Source organism: Anas acuta, chromosome Z (genome assembly GCF_963932015.1).
Source record: "Anas acuta chromosome Z, bAnaAcu1.1, whole genome shotgun sequence".
NCBI classification, from domain to species: domain Eukaryota; kingdom Metazoa; phylum Chordata; class Aves; order Anseriformes; family Anatidae; genus Anas; species Anas acuta.
In genome coordinates this window covers 73,840,363-73,862,034 of record NC_089017.1, presented here as the reverse complement: position 1 = coordinate 73,862,034, position 21,672 = coordinate 73,840,363, and the positions used below count along the sequence as shown (strand labels likewise).

The 21,672-nt window shown below is 38.5% G+C and overlaps 1 long non-coding RNA gene across 3 annotated transcripts in view; it reads left to right on the top strand.

Moving 5' to 3' along the window:
• The window catches only part of LOC137848294 (uncharacterized), a 99,373-nt gene that overhangs the window by 32,169 nt on the left and 45,532 nt on the right, over positions 1-21,672 (top strand). For all 3 annotated transcript variants that reach the window (XR_011091256.1, XR_011091257.1, XR_011091258.1), the window contains exon 3: positions 15,579-15,685. This is a non-coding gene — a long non-coding RNA (uncharacterized lncRNA). The remainder of the gene's footprint in view (positions 1-15,578; positions 15,686-21,672) is intronic.

The window sequence follows — 21,672 nt, the reverse complement described above, 5'->3', positions numbered from 1 at the left end:
AGTGGTGTAAGAGTTTTTTTTTGAAATGAGAAATGTGTTTTATGAACATTTAGAAATGTAAATTATACCCCTAAAATGAAAAGGAGCTGTTTCTTGATAATTGCGTTTTTTCACTAAGCCAAAATTGTATGAAATGTGGCAAAATCTCATAATAGATAATTGACATGATTTTTTTTTTTTTCCCATTCTGTTTCTCAATCCACTTAAGATCTGATTCCCACTCTTCCCCTCACAATGCGACTGAAAAGTATCAAAAAAAATGAAGACTGTGCGTATGCTGTAGTGTTCAACTTTTAGGGGCTCACGCAAAACATCTGATTTTGCATTAAGCTGTCATTCACTTCTTGCTTTTCTCCAAGACTTACTCACTCATTTGGGGCCAGATTGTGCCATTGATTTTTAACAAGAATTCCCCACTGACTTTAATAGGAGGTTCTGCTCAAAAATCAATTGCGTGATCTGGATCACCGTGAGATTCCTCCCAAAGAAAGAGCCTGATGCCTCGTAAAAATAGGGTAAGTGGAAGTACTGATAGTGTGGCAGCAGTGTGAGAGCTGGGAAATGAAAGAAAGGCTGATAGCAAATGGTGCTCAAAAATAGAAACCGAACTGAAGGTAGTGTTTTGGCTGTTGGGCCTTCTCCAGGCCATGCACTGAAACCAATGTTTTTCTGTTTCTTCCTCAGCTGGAGGAAGGCCTCAAAGACAGGACATTGCCTTCACCCTTGCTTGGCATTCCTGCACATATTTCAGAGATGAAAAGGATATTGCTGGGACAAAAATTATACAGGAAATGAGAAGAAAAATGACACTATCTTTCCTAACTAAACAGGCTCTGAGAAATATGTCCCCAGAATTATTTCTAAAGTCAGTATTCTGTCCAGGGACATCTCTTGTGAATAATCTAGACTTCCACTGGCCTAACCAAGCCCAATTATAGATCTAAGCATTGCTCTGAAAATCATTGTCCCCTAGCAGTGGTGCCTTAGAAGGAAGGCTTGATCCTGGCGTCCACCATATGGAATTGCTTGTGCAAGGTGTTTCATGGAGGTTAAGTGTGCAATCTGTGATCTCCTTTGTATGAGGAGTACATCCTGAGCAGGTCCACTGAGGCCAGAGGATTAACTTCAGACTCCCAACCACAAATGTAGGAGCTGGTAGGGTGTATTCGCCTAGGTTTATTTATGCTTGGTTCCGTGCTTGGGCACATGGGTTTTCTTTTAAAGATACAAATTTCAACATTCTTTTTGTAATTTGTATGCTTGCCTCATTTACATCTTCCCTGTAAATTGCTGGTTTATAATTCATATGTAAATGTAAACTCTTTAAAATAATCTGTCCTTCCATTTGAGGAGATAATACCGAGGGAAAAAAAATAATAAAAAAAAAAAAAACACAGAATATTAACTCTTTAATCAGCTCAAGGGTTGCAGTTCATTGCCTCTCACAGAGATCTTGTATAGGCGCATTCCTGCAGCATACATGCGAACATGCTCTGCTAAAAATGGGTTTGCTTTTGACAGATGTGGCCTTAGGCGTGCAGAGGCTGTGACATTCATGGGTATAAACTATGAAAGCCTAAGACACAGAGGACGCAGCCTTCTGATTTTCTCAAAATAAAGCAATGTAATCTCATGTAGGAAGGAGTACATTCAGCCTCCGTAAGAAACCCAACTATTGTTTAGAGTTACAGAAATTGTCAAAAATAATATTTAGCAATTTTACAGTGCTTTCCACTCACAACATTGCACAAGCCGTAATTAATTAACCAGCAAGGTAGCTGATTTGACATGATGTCTTCTTTGCTTAGGGTAGCCATGGCTTTGAGTAAAAATCTGTATACCAGTGAACAAAATTGTATCAGAGAGCAAGACACAGTAAAGAGACATAGCCATGCGTGTTTCTGGAACGAAAATATGTGAAGAAAAATACAGAAGGCAATATAAGGACACATTGACATGGGGAACTTCTGTTCTATCCTGTGCCTAACTTGTTTCAATTACATTAATTTGGAGTGTGCATATATATAATATATAATGTGCTATTTATAATATATATACATGTATATATATATATAATATAATATATATTATATTATATATATTAATATATATAATATATAATATATAATATATATATACATGTATATATATGTATATTATATATGTATTTATAAGCATACATATATTATTATTATCTTTTTCCATTTAGAGGTAGAATTGTAATGGTATACCTCTTCAACACTGTGGTTAGCACTAGGTGCTTTAGAAATGGCAGCTGTGGAAAGAGAGTTCATTAGCCCCACTCCATTTCCTCTTGCCCACCATCATTCTCTTCTGGGCTCCTGAGGAGCTGAGTTTCATACTATGGAGTTTCTCACCTACCCATCATTTGTCTTGGATAGATAAATATTTGTCATCTGTTCTATAATCAATTATTATTGTGCTGGCTTTTTTCTTGGCATTGATATGTGCAAATGAAGATAACAGAGGTTCAAGTGACTGTGGTTGGCTGAAATAGTAGGCTTCCAGGTATGCCAGAGGTTGACTTATGGCTGAGCTATGAAAAGAACCATGGAGATATTTTAAAAATGTAGTACAAGCTGATAATAGGCTTATTCCAGAAGATACGGGTAAGAGTTCTGTCTTTGCTCTAATAAGACAAACACAGAATCACAGAATCACAGAATTTTCTAGGTTGGAAGAGACCTCAAGATCATCGAGTCCAACCTCTGACCTAAAACTAACAGTCCCCACTAAACCATATCCCTAAGCTCTACATCTAAACGTCTTTTGAAGACTTCCAGGGATGGTGACTCCACCACCTCCCTGGGCAGCCCGTTCCAATGCCTCACAACCCTTTCAGTAAAGAAATTCTTCCTAACATCTAACCTAAAACTCCCCTGGCGTAACTTTAGCCCATTCCCCCTCGTCCTGTCACCAGGCACATGGGAGAACAGACCAACCCCCACCTCGCTACAGCCTCCTTTAATGTACTTATACAGAGCAATAAGGTCACCCCTGAGCCTCCTCTTCTCTAGGCTGAACAAGCCCAGCTCCTTCAGCCGCTCCTCGTAGGACTTGCTCTCCAGGCCCCTCACCAGCTTCGTCGCCCTTCTTTGGACCCGCTCAAGCACCTCGATGTCCTTCTTGTAGCGAGGGGCCCAAAACTGAACACAGTACTCGAGGTGCGGCCTCACCAGAGCCGAGTACAGGGGGACGATCACCTCCCTAGCCCTGCTGGTCACAGTGTTTCTGATACAAGCCAGGATGCTGTTGGCCTTCTTGGCCACCTGAGCACACTGCTGGCTCATATTCAGCCGACTGTCCACCATCACTCCCAGGTCCTTCTCTGCCTGGCAGCTCTCCAACCATTCCTCTCCCAGCCTGTAGTTCTGCTTGGGGTTATTGCGCCCCAGGTGCAGGACCCGGCACTTGGCCTTGTTGAACTTCATACAGTTGACCTCAGCCCATCGGTGCAGCCTATCCAGATCCTCCTGCAGAGCTTTCCTACCCTCGAGCAGATCGACAGACGCACCTAACTTGGTGTCATCTGCAAACTTACTGAGGGTGCACTCAATGCCGTCATCCAGATCATTGATGAAGATGTTAAAGAGGACCGGCCCCAGCACCGAGCCCTGGGGGACGCCACTAGTGACTAACACAATTCCTTACAGTGCAGAACAGAGCCAAATTCTTAACTGAGTATAATGAGTTTACAGGAAAAAAAAAAAAAAAGGCATGGGGGGTGGGGGGAGGAGAAAAAAAGAAGCTCTTGTAAAGAATGGAAGAAACCATTTTGAAAGCACGTGGTAAAATGATTTGATAGACCTAGCAGTTCAGAGAAAAACAAGAGGTGAGATTTAAAATGACATTAAGAACTTTACTAGAAGAATTGAGAAACTGAAATCTCCCATGGCTGTCTGGGGGGCAGTGTCACTGCTGTGGGCCTAAGCTAGGACTCCTGCAGGTTTACAGGAGGTTTCCATTGCGGATATAAGGGAAGTGTCCAGAGAACATTTTGGTAGATAAAAATGGCAACTAGTCAGATTGGTAACAATCTGGAATTACAGAATTATAATGTAAATATAGCTGTGTTGAGGTCCAGAGAGGTTCTTTCAAGCACAGTTTTCAGTATTCCACATTTTCAAGTGAATGACTATCAACAAGGACATTGAGGAAAATACAATATATTTATAGAATATGGGACTGCTAGGGATGAGAATGAGAGGTACTTACTGAAGTGAATATGGTAATATGTTTCTGAGAATATATTCTGCTCTGCTTTTGTTTTATTTATATACCAAATGCAGAACTCTTTTTTTTATAATCACTTTCAGTTACAATTTGCAATTCTTCTGTGTTTTTCCGATATTGAAATTTTACCTATAGATTACTTATTTTCAAATGAACTGCAGATTGTTTGACTTCTAGCTCAGCATTTTAGTGGCTCCTCTTATGATTTCAAGATTTGACTGACATGCAAAAAATGCAAAAAATGTCAATTCTGCCTACCCATTAATATTGTATTAAGGTTGCCATCAGGTAACCTAATGCCATGCAAATTCATTGAACAAATAATGGATTCAAATCATAAAACCACAGAACGGCTTGGGTTGGAAGAGACCTTAATGATGATCCTCCTTCACCGTGCTGGCCACACTGTTTTTGGTACAGCCCAGGGCTTTGGCTTTCTGGGCTGGAGGCACACATTGGTGGCACAAAACAAAGTTGTTGTATTCCATTTCTCTAATATTAGGGTTTAAACCGATCCTTTAAATAATCTTATTCAGGATGCACACATGTGGTTCAACAGTAAAACTGTATGTCCCATGAAGTTGCAAATAACAAGTTGCATCATAGAATGCAACTAGCAACAATTAGCATTTTTTCAGAGTGAATAATTTCTAGAGCCTAAATAAAAGAGGACACAAAGCTAGAGCTGTTATTTCCTGCCATAACAATAAGGCAATCTGTACCTAATGAATGAAACTATGGTCAAAACTGAAAGGTATTTAAAGCTTTTTAAATCAGAGAAGAGAGAACAGCGTTTCTTAAGTCATACAACCTAATTTAACTGTGAAACTTGCTTTCATGAGAAATAACCAGGAGGATACTCCAGCACAGTATTAGGAATGCTAATGGACAATTCATGTAGCCTCAGCTATTCAGTATGGGAAATTATATGATGTACAGACAAGTAATTGACAAGAATGAGAAATAAACTTTCCCTCTGGACTAGTTACTTCATGATGGGCTGTTCTAATGTTAAGGATATTTTTCTTGTGTGTAAATAATACCAGCAAGCTACACAGTCAGGATAATCTGATCCAGGACATCAATTCCCATTCTTTTTGTCATTGGATAAAGAATTCCCATGGAAGTAATGGAAATTGCCTCTGGGGCAGCAATGGTTAAAAATTCATTAGGACCATGATTAAAAGTGTTGTGTGAAAAAAAGCAGTAGTGAAATTATAATAGTATAAAGAATGTAAACCTATGTGGTCCTCTGGTTCTGAAAACTGAAGATACTTTGAACATAAGAATTTTATAGATCTTTAAACAATCTGTAGTTTGGGAGCTACAGAGTTTTAAACCCAAGTAAATGTGGTCAAAACAAGGTTTCTTCAGGCTGCTTTCAGGGAATGTTTCTATAATATGTGTATTTGATAGATGAAATATTCCACCGAAATTTTAAAATAAAGCTTTTATTTATTTATTTATTTGTTTGTTTATTTATTTATTTATTTATTTTGATGTCTAAGAGCACTGTAAGAGCATGGAGTCTCTTTTTCTATGAAATCTGATGTAATCTATAGAACTTTTCTGTAAAATTTAGTCCACTTTTCATGACGCAATGGAAGACTCCTCCAAAACCACGTATGTTCTTTCTTTCACACACCTTTTGACTTTCCTACTCATCTTCTTCAAGTGCTGGCAGATGATCTTTGTCTTAAGTTATTGAAGTATCTCTGAGCCTAGATTGCTCACATCATGAGGCTATGTGGTGTGACAGATAAGTCATGCCAGCCAACAACTCCAAACTGGTTTAGTACATTTAATAAACAGCATGGCATAAATAAGTGAAAATTGTGCCATTATTTATGCGAATAGGAAAACCTGCACATTGCTGGAATCATTATTTAAAGACTTTTCCAATTGTGACAAGAATCACAAGAACAAAATTACAGTGCATTTTATGTATGCTTAGCCATCATAGAAGCAGTAAAAGGTGAGACAAATTTACAGCCCTGCATAGTATAAAACATGTCAAGATCACCTCGACATGTGCATACATATTCTGGAACTACAGAATATGGAGATTTTAAAGGTGGGCTATATCATTTATCATAAACTCTTTTGTTATCAACATAATGTAATGAATTGGCAACAGTGTCATAGAATGCTTTTTCGCAACTCAGTGCTCTGTTACAATTTCCTGGAATCTTTAAAAAATTCAGTTCCCATAAAAGACATATAGATACAAGCTTTAATAATCATATCTGCCTATGCACAAATATGCACACTAATAGGATGTTATTGTCAGCTCATCACTGGCTTTAGGATGTCATTCCTTTATCTTTCTTAATTAGACTTATATTGCAAAGTCATCTCTCAGAATAAACTGGGCTCATTTTAAGACTCAAGATATATTACTTTTATTACGGTATGTTTCCCACTCATTAAACTTTTTTTTTTTTTTTTCTCTCATTTAGAGTATTTGTTTTATACTCTTAAGAAAATAAAAAAAAAAAAAAGGAATAAAGAAATTTAAGTTCTCATGACAAAGCAGGGAGTGCATCTCCCTGGAAGCCTGTATGGGTATCAAAGCCCCCCCACTGCCCAACACAAACAGTGTGCACACAGAAGAAATCACAGTCATTGGCTGGACCTAATCCTTTCTTAAGAGTGTCAAAGTCCTGCTTTCGTGTCAGAGAGGACTGTCACTGTAAATGATACCTTAAATACAATTTCCTCTGAATTGCTTGATATAGCACCAATATTTTGATGGGATGTTGCAATCTTTTCATTTTTTTTCCTTCCAGTCATGTAACAGAAAACAGGAAAGTAAGATAATGCTTGCCAAATTTGTTGTACAAATACAACAAATCGAGAGGGAACTGTAATGCTATCTGCAGACTTCTTGTTCAAAAAATGGTGTTGAAAATGAAATTCAGTGGCTACAGAAAAGCACTGAGCTTGTCCCATTAAGGATGAGTTAGAAATTTTCTTCACCATGTTTTCAGAAATTCTCATGTTAGCCTTGTTACAAAAGGCCAAAGACGGGTGAATGGGGCACACAGTGCTGCTGTGAGGGCTTGCAGCTCCCCGAGCAATCCTGCCCTTGCAGTGATGTGTGACATGTTGAGCCCTGGCTGCTGGCCGCAAGCCCTCCCTCCATGTACCCATGCCTTTTCGCAAGAAGGCACGGGGCTGGGTGAGTTTTACCCATCTGCTTCCTTGTGCTGCACTAGGGAAGAGTGTTCTCAAAACAGAAACCTGGCCCCGATCCCATTCTTACCTCCTCTTGATGCTGAAGTTTTTTCTTTGTGGAGAGTGGGAGGAAACTTGGCAGGTGGGGAGGGTGCGCTCTGCAGAGCCGTGGGTGTGAACCTGCAAGTCCATGGGTGTCGCATTGTACCATCAATTACACATATTAAATATTTTTAAGCTCTTTTTTTTTTTTTTTTTCACTGAAGTTTTTGAGAAACTAGTTTTCAAAATTAGGCACAAAGTACTCATGACAGAAACTTATGCAATAGTGGTCAGATAGGGCTTTTTCCTGGGCTGCCTCATGAGCGTCACTATGAATGTAACACTTTGTAAAGAGAAGGTAATATCAGAGTGGATTGCTCTCAGACATTTGTCTGTACTTCCTTGTAAATATGTCATGTTCTGGTTCAACATTTGTACTACATCATATGGTATTGTCTTGCTTTCTTATGTTACCTGTATTATGGTTTCTTATTTCACAAGACTAAGCATTTCCAAAATAGACACGTAATCTGTTCTGGAGTAGAACAGTTGCATGGACATATATTTGCACGAGTACCGATGTTAGCCTTTATGGTACTCCCACTTCTGCCAAGGGAAAAAAAAGATTTAACTGCCTAAGTTTTCACAGGTCATGCTGACATACAATGAGGATTTTTACCAAAATAATATTTGTGGTTTCTTACTGATAATCTATTTCTCTGGCTTTGCTCATTTCCACAGAAATCAAAGGCAGTGAAGACCTAATGGGTTATCTAATGCCTTTCTTCGCCTCTCTAGGATTTTTCCTTATAGTATATTTTTCAGTGTTTTGTCTTGTGTTGTAAAGAACAGGGCTCCACCATTTCCCCGGGGAAACTTTTCAGCAGCCTAATAGAGTTCACCATTAGGAACATTTTACTTTTGTTCAGCTCACATTTTCCTTTTCTTCATTTCATTCAGATACCTCAATTTAATGATAATAATCTGACAATCACACTCTATCGTCTCTCCAGATACATTCCCAAACACTCGGAACCTAATTCTGCAGTCATCACTAACGTACAATGTCCTACTGATGATGGAAATTCAATCCTCAGGTGCAGTCCTGCGAGGTGCTGGACACATCCTGCAGAGCAGTGCAGGTCTCTCCAGCCCAGCACCTCCCTGTTGAATTCAGGCCTTTTGCCTTTGTGTTTGAGCCTCTTCATAACATTGTCCTACCTTATCTGACCTAGACATTTGACCTGCTTACGCCCTTTCTTTTCTACTAATGATGTTGCCCTCAGTGCCTTGGCTGGCTGCTTGCCTCCTCCCTGCCATTTGCATAGGGCATCCTTGTGGCAGTGAGTAAGAAAACACATACCTTCCCCTTAGCAGGCTAAAATCCAGTTTTATGCACTAACATGAAATAAACCCAGATGATCCTCTTCATTTTTGGCAGGTTTATAATAATATGTAATTTCAAGTTATAAACTGAAATAAGTGACCATAAGGTAAACTCACATTTGTTAAAATAACTGCAGTTACTTCTTCGCCGGGAGATTTGTGTCCCTCCTTTCATTTTGTCCTGCTTTCAGGATTGTGTTGAGATTTTTAAGAGTAAAGTTTAGGAAAATAAGAGATTTGCTTTAGAAGAACAATGTCTGCACAATTCATTCTAAGTTAAAACAAACAAACCAAAAAAATATAATACCACCACCAAAAAAAAAAAAAAAGATATTTTCACTAGGCTTCAATGTCAAATGTAGCATGGGCTTTGAGGAAATTAATAACTAAAAAGTAATTAGAGGATAATGTCATTTTGAGTGCAGCTGTCCTGTGGAAACAGCAGGAATCCCACTGTATGTATCAGCACTGATCAGTTGTAAAAACAGGCACAAAAAATGATTTTGGACGTGGAAGCCTGGTGATGACTAAGCTGTTTGACATGAACTACAGAAGTATTCGCAATCAGTCTGGGCTAGATTTTGAACTGTATCTGCAAATTAACAGTTATTTCCTCAATTGCTATAGGTGCCTTTTCATGAGCGCTGCTAAAGCTGTTTGCTAGAGAATTACTTGCAGCTGCTTCTCTGTGCTGAAAGTGAAGTGTGGTTTTTGGGCTGAGGTGCATGGTGAAATCTGAAGGTGAGCCTGTTTTACTGTGAAAGGTTGTCTGGGGAAAGGAAGGCAGTGGAAGCATCCGTGGTGCACCCAGTGGTCCTGGGTTGAAGGAATGAGACGAGGTGGAAATTTGGTCAAGAGCCATTTTAATTTGATTTTTCGGGGAAAAAAAAAAAGGAGAGAGAGAGAGAGAGAAAAAATAAATCAATGTTCTTCTGATTTTGAATGGGAGAAAATCTGTGAAGAACATCTCTTGGTTTTAGTTCTTGTCCTGTTGCTACCTTTTATTACATTCCATAACTCCTCTGGGATCTGTCTTGTTTTTATTTCTTATTTGACCTGACATAAGTATCTCTCCATTTTACAAGAAGGCATTTATTTGTTTCACTGATATCTAGATTTCCTTCTGCTATCTGCCTCAGGCCTGTGTTGTATTATCTCTGGACAGAGACCTATGTACATATTGCACTCTCATGGCTCCCCCAGCCTGTGAGCAACATCTGTAAATTACCATCACTCAATAGTTTAGCCAAAGAGTCCGCTGGTATTGGAAGTGAAGCCAGCTTGTTTTATACCTGTCTCCATATCAGAACTCTCCTGTTTTCTTTGACTACACAATTAATATTAACAATCTGTACAATTTCATAATTTGTTTGATTAATGAAAACGTATATATTTAAGGGTCTTGTTTTTTTTTTTGTTTGTTTTGTTTTTTTTTTGTTTTTTTTTTTTCGGGGGGGTGGGGGGGGGATGGGATGGGATGGGACAGGACATTTCTGCTCACTCAAAAATCAGCCTCCAATAAAGGTATGGTTACTTAAAAGTAAATTTGACAGAAGAATGCGCTGTAGTTGCTACTTTTCTTTCTCTTTTCTTTGCACCTATGGGAAATCTACATCAAAACTTTCATCCTTAGACTTTTTTTTAGGGGTGATATCATTGTATATAGAGCAGAGAAACCTCTCTTGCCATAGGTTCCTGCCACACAGCAGAGCTTAGTGCCTTTGCACAAACTCTTAACTGAGAAAGTGAAATTGTGTTCCTCCATTTATCCCATGCTACATACACTTATTTCTAAACATATTGATATTATCTCTTGGAAAAATGAGAGGCATAGCCACAAAAAGCACACACACTCTATATTGCCAAATACGTTGCTTGATAATGACATCTTTTTATGTTCTCACACATTCTTGGCTGTGTTTCTTTGCCTACTAGATCCTACCACTTGCATGCATGCAATAACCATTTTTCTATGAGAATGGCTCCATTTAGACTTAGGCATTTTCAGTCTCCAATGGGTTATTCTCCTGCAGACTGCTGCTTTGCACCACTGGCAGGGCCGGGTTGTGACTTTGTCTGATTAAACATTGATTGATGTTTCCAAGTGGTAGGCAGATCAGAATAAGGGCTGATTTGTCATCTGTGGGATCCTGTGGGTAATTGCAAAAATATGAGTCAACATTTGTAATGGACTCTGTGACTGAAAAATTTGTGTGGGTTACAATGTATTTTCATGAACTCAAATCGTTTATTAATTTTAATCCCTTGAAAAGTACTGGGTGAATAGGAAAGACTCATAGTTTAATGTATACAGGGAGATCACTTCTTGCTTCCATAGAGTTCATTTATTTATTTATTTTAACCAACAGTGTGATTGGACCTGGAGTTTGTTCTCAGCAGAAACATATTTCTGGCAAAGTAGTGCAACTGAATGGTCACTTGAATGCCCACTTATGCAGAAACATGCCAGCTACTGATGCATAAAACCAACTTCTGGTATCACCTATCTTTTATCTCATTCTTTGACATGGTCTAACTGTACTTATTTTATGAAATCTGAGCATTCTCTTTGACTACAAATAACTGTACATCACTGAAACACTCTTTTCCTAGCCTAGTGGTTACAGCTTTCACATTTTTATCCTGGTTTCATGGTATAATCCTTGCTTTTACAGAAACTCTTTGTATACAATAAACCTTACCCTTGCAGTCCTCTAATGTTATTTGCAGCCTAGCAATATTTTGCTACTGAAGTTTTGTGGTAGAGAATTCAGAATTGATGCAATATCTTTTGTATCTTCCATCCCACACAGAAAAGATTTGGTACTTCTCCAGCCTGTGATTTGGTGACATTCTGTAGGAAGCCAAAGATATCTGGTTATTTGTGTGTTTTCTGTCAAATTGCATTGAGATTCTTGCTTCTTGCCCACTGACATCCAAGTTTTCAGAAATGATAGGCACGTGTTTTTGCTGCTGAAGTAAACAAAGCATGCAGGACCTTTAGAAAAGAGATTTTCAAACATTAATACATTAATACTGTGATTACCAAAGCTTCATGTTATTTTCCTGTCCATATCACTGAAGAAATTTTGCAAAAAAGTAACAAGATCAGTAACAAGATGAGGATTTTTTTTTGGTGGTGGTAGTGGTTAAGAACACTTTCCTTGCATGTTCAGATTGCATATAAAAGCAAAACTGCAGAAAGCGACACTGGAGCTTAAAGGAGATATTTGCACGAGCGTCTCACAACCGTCTCTGTTTTTTCAAGTCTTTTCTCTTGTTTAATCAAGGGACTTTATAAACACTTGTTTTAGAAAGCTTGGCAATCCATGAGAAAAACACTGGTCTTGACTATGCTGTGTTTTCTGGGAGTCTGAAATTATAATGAGAACCTGACTTGACAAGAAATTGATTTTCATAGTCTGAAGGAAGATCATTAAGAACTTAATTTTCTTTACATAGCACATAGGAGAAGGATCACATTTAGATGCTTTAAAAAGTTATCAATCTCTTAAACACTCCCCATGCGTGGAATAAGTTTTTGTATATACCTATCTAAATATGGCACTGTTGGGACGTGTACATATAGGTATGTGTGTACACGTTACATCTGTGTCCATAAACAGATAAAATATCATCTCTGAGATTTCTTAAGCATATGCATTTGTCATTATACTGAGAATTCCCAATTTCTCTCCATGGTAAAGACAATCAAGCCAAATCAACCTATTTTCTTGTTTATACAGTTAAAGTCGTCAGACTCCAGAATAGGAATAACGTCATGTGAATCAGTGGGAAAACAAACAAAGAAACAAAACATATGTAGGAGACTGAGATATAAGCTCAGTCCTGTTCCTTGTGGTGCATCAAAAATTTTTCATTTGCCATTTGGCAAATATCTGCACATGCAAGAGTCCCCTTCAGGGTATAAGGGTGACTCACAAACATAACATTTAACACAGATGCACTGAGGTCTTGTTTGTTGAATTCTCCTTACAGTTACATTTGTGCTGGTGATGGACAGCCCTTGCACAGGTTAAATCCTGTCACCACTCAGACTGGAGAAGCATTTACTTCAGAGATGATCTTTTTTTTAATCTTTTTTTTTTTTTTTTTTTTCCGATCAGGAATAGAACAGTGGAGCACAGGTGTGGGGATTGGCATTACAATGTGCTCTGCATAGACTGATGCATTGATAGGGATTATCCAGGAAGGATAAATACAGCAGAAGCATAAACCACATTGCAGAATACCACATTTGTGTTTTACCTTGCTTTCTCAAGTTGCTTTTCAAAAGGCTAGGCCATTTGGGATTCTCCCTTTGAATGGTTCTTTGTCTTTTGATATAAAACTTAGCTGGCAGATTCCCATTTTGAGTGACATGGTAAAGGAAACAACAAAAATTTTTGTTGTTATCTGCAATAATGCTACTGGGAAAGCAAGTGAAAAGGGGAAATCCATGTCCATGCCCCCCCATCCGCTGAAATGTTTGTGCTTGAACTGATTCCAAAGGCCCCAGACCTGCAGGCCAATGGGCTGCAGAGCTGCCGCTCATGGCAGATTTCTGCACAGCAGGGAGCAGAGATCCACTCAGATCTGTGCCCCTGACCACTGCTAATGCCTGCTGGCAAACAGCCTCATGCACATGCTTCCCCATGCATGCATCCTTCATGCCACTGAGCTCCTCGGGGGGAGGCACCCCGGTGGGATGGCCACATCAGGAACACATGGTGCCTTTTCCTTCTGGCGCTTCTAGAAACACAGGCGGCAAATGTCTCTGGCACCACAGCCTGCAGCTGGAAGGGAGAGCCAAAGGGTAAGCTACTTTAACATACAGGCAGATTCATGCAGTGAAGGATTAGCAGGTCCTCGAGCTGTAATACAGTTTGTGGATGTGGTTCATTTTTTAAGGGGAAAAAAAAAAAGCAAAAAAAAAAAAAAAAGCAGCAGTGAGTATATTTTTAAAACAATTACCAAAGTATTTCTGAGAAACACTTTCTACCAAAGTATTCTTTTGTACTTTATATATCTACTTTTAAAATCCAAAACAAAGTTACTTAACTTCAGAGAATGGCAATATCTGGAGGATACTGATCATGGATGTGTTTGCCTGTACTGCACTCACATAGCTTTGAAATGAGAAAAAAAGACTGAATGGCTTCACGTTATGGATGTTATTGTCTTGAAGGTATAAATGGCAAATTTCTCTCCATCTTTCTCTTCCTTAGACAAGTCTAAATTTTGTCACAACTTCAGAATGGCAGCTTGTGCTAACTGCAGTAATACAATGAATAATTCAGTACTGCTTGTATCAGAAGTTTGGTTTTTAGCCAGTCATAAAATACTTTGTTAGGGTAATGTTCAAATGCAACAGTGTATGACCTGATAATCTTATTTAATGAATGCTGATCAGGATGGGCTTTCTCATATCAATTAGAGCAATCAAAACTCTAAAAAGACTACTTTTCAACCCTAATTTTTGTTGCATATTTACATTGATGTATTATGTATTTCTAATGCTTACCTGTGGGTCATGGTTATTAGTCTGGTTTTGATTCCATGTTTGTTGATTCTGTGTATTGGAGCTAATTTAACTACCTCTGGTAGTTATAGGGATATGACCTCACAGAGGGAAAACCATTACAGCTCAAGAGGAAAAATGACACTTGCTTTTGTAAAGGAGGGTAGAATATTCTGTCCTGCCTAAAAATGCAACTCCCTACTTTCTCCTGCTAAAAATCCTACAAAGCACAAAAAGCATCAAGTTCTTTCTGATATGAAGTTGCTGCTCACATACAAATCCACCTTCTCAGTTTGCTTCTGGAGGAAGGTATCATTCCTGTTTTCCTGATGCAGAAACTGAGACATGGGATTTTTCTAAACCTGTGTAGGAGTAGAGTATATACACTAGATTTCATGTCTTCCTACAAAAAAGACATGCATCATACATGTGTTTTACACTGTAAATATTTACAAAAATATTTAGGTTGCTTGTATCTGTGTGCTCATAAAAGTTTATTCTGGATAGAGTCAGGTTATTTGGGGTTTTGGTTGGTAAAATGGTACCAACAACTATAAAAAAATCAAACCAAAATGGATATTTTTTTCAGTCCTGAAAAATTCTCATATAATTTACTCATGATTAAGCTGATTTTGTGCCCATCAAATATATTTTCAAATGAGACCTTTTGTATGAAACTCAACTGATAACAATACCTATTTCATAATGCCTTAAAACAATACACTTACTCAGAGGTAGTAAGCCTCACAGTCTCTTGGCAAAGAGTAAATTATGTTTTTATCCCCTTTTCCATTCTCATTGTCGTATACACAAGAAGTAAAGAATTTACTGGAGGTCAAATTCAAGGGACCAGAGCTGGGGTTGAAATCAGGGCTTTCCCAGTGCTCTTTCTCTACTTAGGGCACCTGATATTCCTATTTCAGTTGTCCTTTTACTGTAATACAAATGAATTTTTTATGACAAGAAAGTTAAAGAGCAAAATATCTAAAACATGAATGTACAATTATTTTTGTGTTCAGCTATCTATAAACTGGAAGATTCCTCTTCTTTTGGTACCCGAATACACATGCACCATCACATTTCACACAGGATGAAAGAGAGGTAGTCTTGTTCTACAAAGTTTTAGTTAAACAAGAAAAATGAGCATGCTTTGCAACAACCATCATTTTCTAATGCACTTAACAATTCTCTGTTTCAGAGCAGTATGTGGCTAGTGACTTTTCTTCCTGAGGAGAGTGACCAAGATGTCTGTTTGGAATTATTCCTGGAATTAGACCAGCATGAGGTCTCCTCTACCAATCTAAGGTAATACTGCTGAAAGGCAAGAAATCCAAAGTGATGTATGCCCAGATGACCGTGCATTGACAGTGTCAAGCTTGGCAAAAGTTCTGTATGCCTGAAGACAAAAAAAAAAAAAAAGGCCAGGAGATTGGGTAACCCCAGGGAGGCCATCACTCCATGAGGCACAGCAAACACAAATTCCTTCCCAAGGGGTATTTAGTCAGTGGAAGCAAAAGCTTCTCTGCAAGTTGGACAGGTTTTACTAACAGCCCTGACTTCTGCCACCATGAAGCTCCTTCTTTAGGGCGCTAGCTAGTTATCTCCCTGCCAATAGAGAGCATAACAACAGATACAAGAGCACTAAAATTCTGTTCTCCTTTAACCCACACACCATAGGAGGTTCCTGTTGCAGTAATTTTGTGTCAGGGTGAGCCTGATCTAAAAGGAGAGTGAAACAGCTCTACTGAGACTTACACACATGAGTAAGACAAGTATGATTTGCTAAGCGATATGCATGAAAACTAATTTGCTTGCTGAAGAATGATCTTTTGAAATGTTTTCTTTAAATGACTGTTGCTTAAAAGCAGCAGAAAAGGCACCCAGATCTGAGGTATTTCTGCCTCATTCCCCTTCCTCGAGGTTGCATAAATTATGTATGCCCTTGTCGCTTTGGATAAGAGTCTGATCTCAGAAAGATATTAATTATTATGTAATAACTTTCACTAATTGTTTCTCCCTTTAGAGTATTTAAAAAACTGGTTGTATTGACAATAATAAAGGGTAATGAATGGCTGTTAAGATGTCTGTAGTACAAAATGAAATAGTCACCATTTCTGTTAATAATTTCAGTGAGACAAATTCAGCATGATTTTAATGATATTACGTGTACATTATGCATTTTTTTTTTTTTTTTGACCTCTTTTGGGAGGGGGAATAACCTTAACATTTTTCTACATTTATACAACCTGATAAACCTCCATCAGGGCACTCAAGTTATTGTCAAAAAACACAGTAAAATACCTTGGAATACATTCCAAATGATGCATATCCTTCACATTCAGAAACTTCAAAAATTTGACTTGATTTTAGTTGGAGCTCTGCAAACAAGGGGCTGAAAATCCAGGTTCTTAGTAATAAGGAGAAAACACAGATGACAAAAACAAACACATTTTTAGAAAAAGACTTGAACAAAGATTTTTTCTGCAACTTGGTCAGATATTTAATCTAGCTTCATCATGCATATGCAAGTTAATATAAAGTTAATAAATGTCTATGTACTAGAAATCACCTGTGAGATTTATGACTGTCTTAACATCTCTTAAAGACAAACGCTGTCTCATTTTCTAATATCTGTTTCAATAGCAGTTGCCAAGTCAAAATATGTCATATTTTACATAACAGTTCTTGTTATTTAAGGAGAATTATGCAAATAATTGTGTATATATCTATATACTGATGTAGGTACATCTCCCTCTCATTTTCAATGACCTCTAATTCTAGAAGTGAATTAAATGCTTATACTGTTTTGAGGTGCATGCTTGAAGTATTCTTAACACAATTGACTCGTCAGTCTTTGTTTAAACATTTTATTTATTTAAAGTGCAACAAAATACTCAATCTCTGTAGTATTTTTAAGTGTAGCACCATTCTAACTCTGTGAAAGCACCAATGAGACCTCAAACTGACTTTGATGTTATTAGATTTTCTTAGATATGTGTAGCTCAGTTACTGGTCTTCTATGGTACAAACAGAAATAATAGAAAAAATATAGCATAACCACAACATGACAAAGGAAAATTTCCTAAAAAATTTAGTTTCTTGGGAAGTAGTGACTGTCTTCATTTAAGCACAGAATACACATAGACATGAAAATTACTTTGCTCTGCTGTACCAGTGCTTCTCAAGAGCAGTTTTGCCAAAGTTTCATGTAAATTCCATTGTAGTAATGTCTTACACTGTGGGTTGCGTGATAACTCTTCAGGATACAGTAACAACCACCGTGCTAACCATCTCATCTAACTAACCAACTGTGCTAACCATCACATCTAGTTTGCCTTGCTGACCCAAAACAGTTTGGATAGCATAAATTTTGTGTCCGTCTGGACTGACTTGGGTCCCTAAGGTAGCTCAAGATGATGTGGTATTTTTTCATCTTCTGAAGAATTGCGATTTCTTTGACAAAATGCCAACAGGTAATTGCTTACAGATATTTTGATAAAATACTTAGAGAACCAGCTGCTGCTACTTTATTTTTTATTTATTTTTTTTTTCCCCCTAATTAATCTTGAGTATTTCCTTGCAAAGTAGCACACCTTGAGTAGGAGTGAGGAGTGCCCTCACCCAGGAACTGCCCCTTACTGGAAGTTGGGGTCTTTGTCTGCAGAGATAAGATCTAGAGGTAGCTGATAATAAGGACATGCACAAGTATTTAGACAGAATTTAGGCTGTCTGAATTTAGTTCAGTTTAATCTATGTAACTCATTCATTTTGACATCTCTTCTGGCTCTGCCAAATAGGTCTGGTGGTGAACTTGTAATGGGTATATACACAGAGAGCTAAATTTGTCACAAATAAAGCTAATTTATTGAAAAGCAAGGGTGCCAAGCAAAGCTGTGGCATCTAGGGAGGTGGCATAAGCAGAATCATCTGCTCTCCTGCTGCCACCACCAGCAGAACCTACCATTTGCTTCTTTTAAGCTTCATTGTGAAATGAAATGGCCCTGTGATGAAATGGCTCATTCTGTTTTTAGTAACAGGTTTTAGTAACCACAATGAAAGAAAATGGTAAAACACATATCAGAGATATCTCCAAATCAGTTCTTTATGTATGCTTTTACATCATAACCACTTTTCAATTTTAATTCATTGCTTTGTTATAGTCTGCACCATTAGTCATGACTCTTACAAGTCCTCCAAGAACTACGTTTTATGTGAAGAGGCACTCCTTACATCACCATTTGACAAAAAAAAAAAAAAATGTAGAGTGCATAAAAGTATATGTGGTAAAGATAAAACAAAACAAAACAAAACAAAACAAAAGATTAATTAAAAGAGAATTGCACAGAAAAGCTTTTGAAGCATAAGAATTAAAGTTTCCTTTGAAACTCCTATGATGCTGTCACATACATTTTTTTAACTTACTCAATGAATGGAGTTAGATCATTAAGATCTTCAAAGCCATGGTGCAGGTGTCTTTAACTTAAGTCAAAGGAGTTGCCAAAACAGGTTGGGCACAGTCTGTGCCTGATGGACAGGGCAGGGAGATCAACAGGGTCTGCTCCAAGTGCTATGGTGGGCTTGTCACCTTCTCCTGAAACACCCCGTGAACCGCACAGGTTTTCTCTCTGTAGACCAACAGGAATGAGCTTTTGCAACTCCTAGGGAATTTTATTTGCAATATAGGTGTTTGTTTGGTACCTGCGTGTGGTAGTTTTACATTGCTATGCAGATTGACCCCACCACAACCACTCTTTTACTCCCACTCCTCAAAGAAAAAGGGGAAAAAATTATGAAGAAAAGGGCTCAAGGGTTGAGATGAGGAAAAGGAGATCACCCACCAGTTATGGTCATGTCCAAAACAGACTCAGACTAGGAAGATTAATGTAATTTATTACCTACCACTAGTTCACTAGAACAGTGAGAAACTAAAAACAAACTAAAACCACCTTCCACCCTATCTACTCTCTTCCACCTCGTTCCCTGAGCAGCGCAGGGGAACGGGGACTGGGGGCTGTGGTCAGTCCCTGACGCTTTGTCTCTGCTGCTCCTTCATGGTCCCTCTCTGTCCCTGCTCCACGTGGGGTCCCTCCCACGGGATGTCTTCCTTCCTGAACTGAGGCTGCGGGAGCTGGACGCTAGGAATAGGCGTTTTACTCTGAGGGTGGCGAGGCCCAGGCGCAGGCTGCCCAGAGGAGCTGTGGCTGCCCCATCCCTGGCAGTGCCCAAGGCCAGGCTGGATGGGGCTGGGGGTAGCCTGGGCTGCTGGAAAGTGTCCCTATCCATGGCAGGGGGTGAGATTAGATGGTCTCTAAGGTCCATTCCAGCCCAAATCATTCTGTAATTCTGTGAAATCAACTTTCTAAAGGTTGTGTTTGTTGGTGTTTTTTTTTTTTTGGTTGGTTGGTTGATTGTTTGTTTTTTTTTTGCTGTTTGTTATTTCCCTTAGTTATACGTTTACTCTTTCACCACAGAGAGAACATTATGAATATACATGTATGTATAGAAACAAATACAGGAGAAGACAGAATCTAGTGCATTTTTAAGCATGGAGCAGGAAGAACAGGCTTCGAGGGGTCTGCTTGAAGTCTACAAGACCAGTTCTTGTGTTCAGGGCTGCTCTTTTTAGTATTAACTCATTCTCTGTACTGTTATGCTTTTATTAAATAGCAAGAAGTCTTGTGTTGTTTATGTATCCTGTTCAAGAAAGTAAATCTAATGCAGTAGGAAAGTCATTGACTGATGTTCACTAATTCCAGATCCGTTTAGTATCTGGAATGTCATGACACCATATTTTTGTTGATGGATAAGCTGCCATCAATTACTTCTGAAAAATGTGAGTGGAACTGTTAAGTATTTAAGTTGAGTCCAGTGGGTCACCATTTAGTGAATATAATGACTTAGTTTTGTGTTTAGAAAACTGTCAGCATCTACTCATAGGAAAACAGTGGCATTTGCTTTTCTACCACATTTTTTCTAGTACATTATGGAACCATGGACTCATAAAATAACAGGGTTGTAGAAAATCTAGAGCTGGAAGGAACCCACATGGATCACTGATTCCAGCTCCTGGCTCCACACAGGACCACCCAAAAATCAAACCACATGTCAGAGACCATTTTCCAAATTCTTGAACTCCAGCAGGCTCAGTGCCATGACCACTGCCCTGGGGAGCCTGTTCATTGCCTGACCAATCTCTTGGTGAAGAACCTTTTCCTAACACCCAGCCTGACCCTCCCGTGTCCCAGCTCCATGCCATTCCCTTGGGTCCTGTCGCTGTCCCTAGAGAGCAGATATCAGTGTCTGCCTCTCTACTCTTGTGAGGAATGCAGTACAAATCTAATTTTTGCCAATTTCAGAAATAGAGAAAATTAATTTGGTTATAGGGGTTGCATGCAAAAGCATACATATTTGCACACATATAAATGATGGTCAGATTTTGACAGATTAATTCTTCCCACTATCACCAGCAACACAAAGTAGGATGAAAACCACTGCACAGAACAGCCTTCCAACAGTAACAACAATCCTAGAGCAGATCAGGAAGACCAAGAAAAGAAAAATACTCAACGAATAAACCAAAACCCATCCATTCAGATTTATCTTCCCATTTGAAAACTGTTAATGTGTCAGAGAGGACTTCCAGTGGCTACAACTGTTAGCTACCTTATGCATTTGAGGCTGATGAATACCTTGCATCGTTTTCAAGAAATATTTTACACGTCTATCAGCCATGCACTGTAATTTGCTCCACTCTCCGGTGTATGAATATCTAAGAAAGTAGCATACTGGAAGAAACAGCCATGGTAACAGTAAATTTTAAACAAATATTACCAAGCTCTCACCAAAGCTTGTCATTCACACTCAAGAATATGAGTGTTCCTGCCATAGCATTAATCCAGTTGGAGGCAGGAAACATATTGTGTTACTTACATAGCCAAAAATACAGAACAGATTTACAAACAATTATCACAGTTATTTATCGAGTACCCATAAATAACAAGTATATCAAAGGTGACAGAAGACAATCTGCAAGCAGAGATATGTATTTATGTTAGTCTTAACAAACACTTATATCATTGTATTATCTGTTGTTAATGCTTTCCTCTGCTCTACACCTTGCACTCTGGCCATTTAGCTGGTACTAACTTCTCTAAAAGTGCCCTTCAAATCTGTGCAGCAGGTGCAGCCTCGGGCACAACCCTGCATCTGCTATTACAGTAATTCCCTGTTTGTTTTCTAGTCATGCCACCTGCTTTGTAAAGCATTGTGCACATGTGTATTGCTTACTTTCT